The sequence below is a fragment of the Phalacrocorax carbo genome, chromosome 1 (genome assembly GCF_963921805.1).
Source record: "Phalacrocorax carbo chromosome 1, bPhaCar2.1, whole genome shotgun sequence".
Taxonomy (NCBI): domain Eukaryota; kingdom Metazoa; phylum Chordata; class Aves; order Suliformes; family Phalacrocoracidae; genus Phalacrocorax; species Phalacrocorax carbo.
Window position 1 is genome coordinate 147,554,164 of NC_087513.1, and position 10,026 is coordinate 147,564,189.

The window sequence follows — 10,026 nt, forward strand, 5'->3', positions numbered from 1 at the left end:
CTTGGTGTCAAGAACTGTATTTTGGACTTTACAACATGCACTAAAGAACAGTGGATAGGTGTTATTAATAGAGAAATAAAAATCTAGTAGGAAGCATAATTTATGAGCCATTTTCCCCAATCAGCCTGAGACTATCAAATTTTTGAATGAGGGGGCATGTTGTAATTTCAGCTGTGTTCACCACTCCAGATTACTTGGGCTTCTCCTAAGACTTCCTTGCAATGAGGCTAGTGTCGGATCCCTATTCAGTTTGTGCACAAATCTTCTGATGACTAATCAATTAAAAATTACTAACAATGGCAGTACTGCTTATTTGTTATGTCACTTTAGCCAAAACAGGTGAGAAAATAGGAAAACCAAAGCTTCTGCAAGAACTCAGCAATAATGCCAGCACAGGACCCCTAAACACACATACAGCTGACAAAAAACCCGACTGCTTGGCAACATATTAATGAAAGTACTTTGCCTAGCCTCTAGAAGGATTTGACACAGCACTTAGCACAGTGATTCATGTTCAGCCAGTTAGAGCTCAGCCCTATGAAAGATGGTAAATTACTCTCCAAAGGCAAAGGGTTCATGCTCCAGTCACGGGAAATCAATTGCTGTAGATAATTAATTATCTTATTTTATCATGAGTATTAGCTTCCACACATCTGCTACTTTGGTTTTCTTACATTTCTGCTGCAAGGAATGTCATAGCTCAGGCAAAAGTAGCTCTGTATTTTGTTTCCTATGTCTCAAACTGTTCTGAGCTTTTACAGGTGGTAGGAAAAAGCAGCAGTACGTTAATTTCTACGTGCTTCTAAGGCAAATCATCCTTCCTTCTAATCCAGGGTGAAATCACCAACATACCCTAGTGCCTCCTGAGAAAAAGGCTTATTTTTCAAAGCTCAATCCACTGAGAGTTACTGCTTCTAAAGATTCTTTTTCAGTCACCATATTTCAGGGTCTGCTGTAATTCTGTGCATCCTTTTTGTGCCCTTCTAGCAGTTTAAAGACGAATATTCTTGTATTGGTTTCCTTAGGCTATTATGTTACTCCAGCTTCCTCGTTCTTTCTGCTCATGTAATTTTAGTGGTACTCTAGCAAGGCACTGTATAATCTGATTATAGCTATGCAGCCATTATACAGTTTGTCCAGATTTTATTGTACACTCTCCCTTTCTGGCTGGGTGAAAAGGCTAATTTAGAATTCCAGGTTCCTTTTCAGCATCTTGCCCTTTATTGTACAACATTTAAAGACAAACTCTGAGCGCACATTGTACATAGCAAACTGCAAAAGCAGAAGTTAGAGAGCTGCTCCATGATAACAGCAGACAGATCGTAGTCATTAGAGACACGGACATTTTAAAGTCACGCTAGATATATATGATGGATAAACCACTGCATCCATCTTACACACCTCACTGCAAATTAATTACAGCCATTTCAGTTGCACTTCTGCTGACTCCAGGAGCTCTAACCCACAAAACAGGATAAGATCTTGAGGTGGCTGTGTGTCAGGCAGAGATACCCAGTTGTGAAACTTGATTTTCATTTCAATGACTCAACTACCGGCTAGCAAAGCCATCACTTGCTTTGGCTCTGATGAGTATTGTTAGTGCCAACATTACTGTCTCCACCTCAAGGAAGTCCTAAGGAGACCAATAATAACCTTGAAGCCATTCCGGGATCTGCCTTGAGAACTGCTTCAGTTCAAACCAGAACTATTCAGGTAATGTCGGTAATACACGCATGGCTGATTTACTTATGTAGTAATGTGGTAAAGACAAAAAAGTGGGGGTTTGGACCTACTTAGTCACATTGGAAATGAACAAGGCTATAGAGCTTCTGTGTGCTGAAGGCAAAAAGGAAAAATTGCCCAAAACTGTCACCATTGCTCTCAGGAGGCATGGAAAAGAGTCACAGAAAAGATCAAAGAGAAGCATCTTGTAGAGAAATCCACAGTGATTCTGGGTGGACAGGAGGAGAAAAGTGCTCCTAGCATGCATTCCTGGTTCAGTGTTGCAGTGGTAATCACATCATGCAGAGACCTCCTCCACTTAAGCTGCAGTTGCTCATGGAAGCATGTAGAACTGATGAAAGACCTTCTAACCTTTTTAAAAAGAAAAATTAAACATCTATTTTTATTTTCAATGAGATTCCAATTGCAAAAGCTGTCTTTTGGGAAAACTGGTATGTTCAGGTTTTTCACTTACTTAAAATGTCAATTTGAGATCAGTTGCTCTATCTACTAAAAATTTGCTTTAAGTGCATATGGATATACCTGATCAAATATGAACTCTCTCTCTTTTGTGTGGAAATGCCAGACAGTGTGACTGAACATGCTTCAATACATGAAAACGTGTTTCAAGTTACTGCTGTGTGTACAAAATAGGTCTGACATGCCTTTGAAGGAGTAACACCAAAAGCACTATTCTGAGTGCAATGTGATGCCTGTGCCCTTGTGTTTCTGTTGCTAGCCTGTCCTCTCCAACAAGAGAGACCTTTGCATAAGAGGTCATTATGGGAAGGGATCTAGTGGGATATACAGATACTCAGTTTTGATTTGGACTTTGGACTTGGCTGACTAGAAAATCAACCACCTCCAGATGTAAGATTTTCTGAAATGAGGATCTTGGTGGTCACAAGCTCTGCTGTTGTTCTAAAACAGGTGGGTTCAGACTCAGAATTGGTTTGTATTTTCAGGGATCTATAGCTTTTGGTGCTGCAGCAAGGTGTAGCAAGAGTTAATTCAGTATAAATAGGCTCTTTGGCATAAATTTGCGTTTCTTGCTTGCTTTCCACATTAATCTTTATTAAACGACAAGTCCAAAGAGCCCTGTGGAGTACTTCAGTGGAACTACCAGACTGCCTTTGAATTAACTAGCATGACACAGACATCACTGTCAACATCAGTGGTCGAAGTGCCAGGAGCTGTACCTTTCAGAGCCAACTGGAACAACTTACTGTGTTGCTCTGAAGTTCACCCTGGCCAGTTACTTCAGGATACTGAAGGACACAAACCTCTGTCTGGCTTCTTGGTGCTGACTGATGTCTGAACAATTTGGTCTTGCTAGCAGCAATCTGGCATTGGCATAGCCTCAGAGGCCTGCAGTTGGAAGCGATGACGGGCTTTTCCCGATTACGTGTGAACTCGGCACCTAGGTACACTCACACAATTGACTGATTGAGGTAACAGGTCAGGTCATAAAACTCATTTGGGAAAACAGCTCTACAGTGGAACAAAACCAGAAATTAGCAAAATTGTCTCTCTCTAACTGGAGTCTTACTAGATGTTTCATGATCAATTCATCCACAACACTCTTGGGAAACTCTAGGAAACATCCTCTACTCTGAGAAAAATGCATACTTTGCTACTGAATCACAATTTGGCAGTGCTGACACTTACGTGTGTTCTTCTGGAAGTGTACTTTTGGTCTGGAGTGCTTAGTTTCTCTGAAATGAGTGCCAGAGAATGCTTTGGGTTTTTACTTTAAAAGTGTGGTCATGGCAGATATGGGATATCAGAATTATGGAAACAGTGATGTGTGCCAGATTCTACAAATGACCATTTAACCTTCAAAACTTAACAAGTATTAAATACATCCAAGATATAAGTATTACTCTTCCTTGAGGCCGCTGGTTTTCTGGCATGCTCCCCATTCTCTTGCTACATGGTGGAGAGCTTTCCTGGTCATTGCTAGCTACTGGGCAACACTTTGTTCTCTGAACCCCTCTGTGTCACCCACTTTCAAACTTTGTGCAGCTTAATGGGAAGCATTGCTATTATCCTTTGGATATTGTAGAACAAAGTATTGGGCAGATAAATACTTAGAACACTCTAATAGCTTTGTTCTTAAGATTGGTATGGCCTGTGAAGTTCCCCTAATTTAGTCAGTCACCTTAACACCACCCTTGACTCAAAAACAGTGAAGGCAAAAGCAGATTAAATCATTTAGCACTGTTAAGAGAGACATGAGAGTTTGCAAATGCTTACAAGCACACACAGCAACAGGAACAGACATGTGCCCATCCAGCTCATAAAGGGGCCTCTCCCCCTTTATATCATCGGATAAGCTGGTAAGCATTTCACAGCTTTCCTCTCTGAGAGCTCCGAGGCTCAATCCAGCTCTTCATCCTGATATTGTCAACATGGAAGAAGCCCAGTATCCCTCTAATTAGTGTTAATGAAACCAAGAGGCAAACGAACTAGCCCTTCTACCCAAAAACACCCAAGCTTCCCACTTGGGAAACAGTAATGGTTCTGTGGGTCTGGAACAGAGGACCTCCTCTATCATTTAGTAAGATAAAACATGCCTTCCCACATTTTTCCAAACCCTTAAGAAGTTGACAGTCCCTTCACATTGTTTTGGGAATTGTTCAAACCCCAAGGTGAAGCAGCTTCTTACATTACATTATTATGATTCATATTAAAATGTACATTTACTTCAACTGGAATGTAAATAAAGTGCATGTGGATCTTTAATAAAATCAGAGATGGGGATAAGTGATCACTCTGAGTGCCCTACAGTCATGCCTCTGAGGAGTGACTAAAAGTAAGTCTGTGGGAACCACAATGAAGGAGGTGAAGGCAAACTCGAGGAGAAGGCGCTGAACTGAAAACTATGGACGAGGAAACAATTCCAGAGAAACCTTTCCCTATCTGGAAAAATTTGCATTTCTGTGTTTGAACATGTTTAATTTCACCGTCAAGCTAAACAATGAGAACTATACAGAGTTACTACCCAAACCGTGAAGGAAGAAACTATTGTTTGAACTGAAAAAGTGATACCTTAGCGCAGTGGAAGGGACAGCTGACCAAACCAGACAAAAGGTAAACAGACACATGACGGAAAGCAAAGTTCTGCTCCGCATAGAGAGGCCGAGCAACTTCAGGCGATGGAATATGGGAATGCTGGCACCGGGCATGCATTTACGTGTTCTGGTAAATACCAGACAGAAGTGATGGCCCCTTTACTCACTTCGTGAGTGGGGTGCCGGATTCACAAAGAACTGGCTTCACTTGTGCTACACAGGTCCCCAGGGCACGTGCAGTTATGTCCGGCGTGTCCTGGACGCGCTGTGGTGCACAGGTAGGATCTGGTTATTTGAAGACACAAAACATTTCTTCTCCCACTGAGCTGCCAAATGGGTGCTGGCCCCTCGCCGCGGCGAAGCCGGCATGGTGAGCTGGCCACAGGGCCCTCTCATGCTTTGCAAGATTGGCCAGGTCAGGGCTTGCCATGAGGGCATCCTGAGGGAAAACTGGCATCTGCACAGCGCTGAAGTCAGCTCGGCCGCCCCAGCACCACAGCCCGAAGGGAAACTAAACCCATGTGTGGCGGCTTAAGGAAGCGGGTTGATGCTGGAGAAAAGCGGGTTAGCTCAAAACTCGGGGAGATGCCCCACAGGAGGCCACCACGACAGCCAGCTCGCCTGCGCCAGGTGCTCGCACGCCCCCGCGGGTCGGTGGGGGCTGGCCGGCCCGCCGAGACCCCACAGCCATTCAGCCCTCCCCGAACCGCCCGGCCGGGACTCCACAGCCGCCGGGGCGGCGCCGGCCCAGCCGCGGCCCAAGCCAGCCCCACACTCGGCAGCGGGCCGTGACCCGGGCGGCGCAGGGCGGCGGGGCGGGCCGGGGGCGGGGGCGGCGGCGGCGACGAGGCGGGGCCTGGTGCCCGTCCGCCCGCCCGCTCGTTCGCTTGCTCAGTGGCGGCGGCCGGCGAAGCGCGGGGACCGGCTGGAGGTGAGGAAGGGTGGCGGGTGGCGTGTGGGGGCAGCCGTCTCTCTCCCTCCCGGGGCTCGGCGCGTCTTCCAGCGCCGCCGGCCTGACGGGGCGGGCAGCGGGGTGCCGAGTTGCGGCGAGGGCCGGGGTGGGCGGCTGGGCTTTTCCTTCGCTGCGTGTCTCCCGCCGCTCCGTGGGCCGTTTGCCTCGTGCTTGGCAGCGTGGGGAGCGGGCGGTGGCGTCCCCGGGCCGGTCAGGGTGCCCGCGGGTTGGGGCCAAGCGTGGGGGATCAGCTCCCCGGCAGGTGGGCTGCGGTGCCGATGATTTCCAGAAGGAACAACCCCCAAAACCCTCGGTTTGCTGTTAATTTCAGACGCTGTTTGAGGCCGTTCGTGCCGATTGTGCGTTGCACAACGCGGCTGCCTCCGCGCGTGGCTGCTGGCTTTGCAGCTTGTATGGCATCAAATCGCCTCCTTGGAAGTCAGCTCTTTATTTTGCACTAGCGTCTGCTTCCACGTTGCGTGCCGCGTTATACAAACCCAGGTGGGGAGGACGGTGTGAAAATGACGGCTGTCGGAGTGCTGAACGCTACCACATATTTTTTTTTTTTAAGGCACCAGGAAGCAGGATAAAGCTTGGCAAAAATCTTCTTGACCCGGCAAAACGCTACAGAAACTATTGGTTGCATAACCGTGATCAAACGGGGGCTCTTTTTTTTTTTAAACTGTTCGTATGACAAGAGCGCGGTTTTGGGTGAAGGAGCTGGCCGCAGAAGTAGCGGTACCAAACCGAGCGAGGAGCTCTTCTGGCGGTCCCGGACCTGAGCTGGGCGCAGCCGAGGCGGCGCTCGGCAGCGGCCTGGGGAGCCACGGCTTGGCAGGACAGAGCTAACCGCTGAAAGCTGCTGAGCTTGAACCAAGGTTCAGGTTTGTTTCCAGCAGCAGCTCTTAAGTCTGGAGAGTTTTCATCAGGGACTTGAGCAAAATGCTGGATGTGTTTTGTTTTTCTTCTTCATAAATTCGGCAGCTGTGTGCTTGTTTGGCTTGGGCCGTCTCTGCGTGCTTGGGTGCTCAAAAAACAGATTGGAGTTGCTAAATGAACACGCTTGCCTTTCATATAGATTGCGAAAGTGCTGTAGAAGCTGAGAAATTGGCATAAAACTCTTGCACAAAAATTGTTTATTAACGCAGAATCCGTGATTCAGACGTTTCAAATTAATCCTTAAATGAGAAATACCTATTACTTTTGTTTTTACAAAAAACACTACTGATTTCCTCCCTCCCCCCGGAGAGTAATACATCAATTTTTTAATGCTTTGCGTCACTGTATTTTTTGATACATGCAGTTTTATATGCATGAGCCCTTTTGGTCCTTTTAAATGCCTCTTAACTGTACTTTGAAAATGTTTGTGGGAAAGCAGTAGTTTACTTTGGACTTAAAGAAGAAATATTCTACTTTAAAGCCCACATTACTTTATACTGACAGGTATCAGGAGTTGAAATGACATAGAAAAGTCTTCAAAAGTGCTGACTGCGAAATGAGCTCCTTCCACTTGATGCTGAAAGGAGGTACTGTTTTCAATTGATTTGAATACTGATAAGATCGCTACTTTGAAGGTGGTTTGGATGCTCTCATTGCCTCCAGTTTGAGGTGAGGTGAAAGGGGGTGGGTAGGTTGCTCTTCACTGTACTAGAATCAGCTGGTGGTGGCCAGTTATGTAGAGCTACAGATGTCCATCTTTTCTTTTTTTTCCTTCTATCCCCTTCTCCTGTGCTTTGGTGAAAGGTGAGGCACTACCTGTAACAAACACTTTGTCCAGATTCAGATTTAGAGCAGTTAATACTTTGTCTCAAAGTTGAACTGGAATATAGGTTATAAAGGTTTAACTGTTGCAGTCCTCTCTGTGAATATTCTTTGATTTTTGTGACTCCATTTTGATGTAGCTTCAACAAAATGTCTTGGATAATGGGCTTTCCTTAAAGTTATGACTTCTCTGTAGTCCTGTGACTTGCAGGATTGTCTAGAAGGGAGGCATTTAAAGACTAAAGTTTGTGGTCATCACTTCAGTGTCAGAACACCACGGTGGATAACCAGATCCACTGCTAGAGAGTGCTTTTGTGACTGACTCAGTGTTCATGGATACCCCAATAAAATGATCAGCCGCGTTTGTTTATATATTGAGCATGTCAGACAGGAAAGTTGGGACCTCAGGAAAGTGGTAGACTGGAAAAAAGGTACAGTCTGTTAGAAATTGTACCTTGCTTTGCTGTCATAATTTAACCCTGGTAGGCAGCTTAACAGCTTACTCTTGTTGATAGGAGTAAGCACAACAAGGAACAAGGTGTGAGGTGTATGGGTTGTTGTGGTGGGTTGAACCTTGTCTTGGTGGCTGTACTTTGGAGCAAGTGGTCATCCATGGGTTTGGTTCTCCACATTCTGCCCCTCCTTCCTCCATTTCAATTAAAGCGTGTTTTACTTAAAAAGTTATTGCAGTTCCTTCATATAGATATGCCACTAAATTGGGGTACTTTACTCCTCTATGCTATTATGTTGTTTGTAGAGATGATAATGAGTTGCCTTTGAACCACAATTGCAGTGTTCTGTATGGCTCAAAGGCTAAAGGTCTGTCGGTTGCCTTTGCTGTAATAAGTCCCCATAGACAGCCACTTAAATTGACAGTGACATGCTGATATGCAACTGAGGTGCTTAGAGGCTTTCTGTGCTACTGTGTTGAGCGGTTTTTCATTGTGTTTGCCTTTGTAAGGATCTGTCACGTCCATGTATGTATAAATTATTTACAAGTATAATCTTTTAAAAATTGGAGACAGAAAATTTGGAAGACAAAGATACAGTTACACGTTTTGCACAGCTTCCTGAAGGACAACTTTGCTAATTCTGCTGCATGCAGACTTAGGGACCCAAAAGCTCTCTAAACCTCTTCTTATGGCATTTAAAGTTGGCTGTGTCTAAGGCAAGTAAAAGGGCAAGTTCTGCAAAGATAAACATCCCACAAAGAACAAAATGTCAGTATCTTAAATTAGGTCCAAGTTTTCTACTTCTGTTTTCAAGATGGTAATTTTAGAAATTTGATGGAGCCATAACAAGTTGTATTTTAACTGTGGGAAGATTAATATTAGGAATGTAACTTGGAAACCAAACCTTTTCTTTTTATTGTAGCTTGAACCTCAAACACGATCGATTGGTCATGTGGGGTTTTACTTGTTTTTCTTTCCTTATTTCTTAGAAGACTTCACATACATTTTTCCTTTAAGCCCAGCAAGCTTTGAGCTGAAACAGTTTTGCAAACTAAGCGTATAGGCAGTGTCATCAGTGAAATCGCTGTTCTCTCTACCTAAGTGAGATTTTGGAGCTTCTGTGGTTGTATCACAGGGGCATTTCATATTGCTGAGACAGGGATAGAAGGCACTACAAGGCTAACGTTGTTAGGTACGTGAACAAACATCTGCTTTTTAAACAAAGTGCTGTTTCACTTTTGTGCATTTTGGGTAGTGTTTTTCTGTATATTCTGCTTAAGAAAAAGTATAAAAACCTTTTGTGGTCACTTGAAACCATACTGACCAGAATAGAAATGCTCCGTATACTATGAGGTATTGCAACTACAAAAGCTAGAGGCTTCTTCCCTTCCTTCCAGAGTTTTTAAGGTTTACCGCTGCAGTATTTGAAGGGTGTGTGTGTGTGAATTTTGAAAGATCAGAACTTTAAAAAAGTTGAGCTTTAGCACACAATATTAGAAAGACATCTACCCTTGGTACTGGAGACCAGTAATGGGTGCAAAATGTAAAGCTTAAACTGTTGGATTACTTAGTTATTTTTACCTTGCTCTAAATTTAAATATTCTTTGTTTCCTTTTAGTGGTTAAATCTGTCTTCCCAAGTCGCTACTTATGTCTGGTTTTGTTGCTTGCTTCACACCTGTGTAACGTTATCTGGTTTTTGACAGAAGCTGCATTTTACAAATGTCGTTGCTGGAACTCTTGGTCAATCTTTACTGCAAGTTTTGTTGTTGCTCTTTTGTTTTAAGTCATCTCTCTAGTGTAGGTAGAGGGACGCTCTTGCTTTTACATTTAGGGTGTCTGTAGAAAATTTGGTTTTCTGTGTGTATGCTGCTGTCCAAAGGATGTGTTTACATTGTAAAGTCCTTTTTCCCCTTCTCCACTTCTTACAGGTAAACTGAAACTCCAAGAATGATGATCAGCTCATTGGCCAGTTACAGGAAAAACACATACAAGGCAACTAAATAAAGACTATGGTATGAGTGCTTTGTCAGTTAAACTGTCCAAAAGAAGTACATACTTGGAGG

At 44.3% G+C, this 10,026-nt stretch overlaps 1 long non-coding RNA gene across 1 annotated transcript; it reads left to right on the forward strand.

Moving 5' to 3' along the window:
- The first annotated feature begins 5,622 nt into the window (after positions 1-5,622).
- LOC135310646 (uncharacterized) lies at positions 5,623-9,972 on the forward strand. The gene is made up of 3 exons (XR_010370729.1): positions 5,623-5,727; positions 7,192-7,274; positions 9,892-9,972. It is a non-coding gene; the product is annotated as an uncharacterized LOC135310646 (long non-coding RNA).
- The last annotated feature ends 54 nt before the right edge of the window (positions 9,973-10,026 follow it).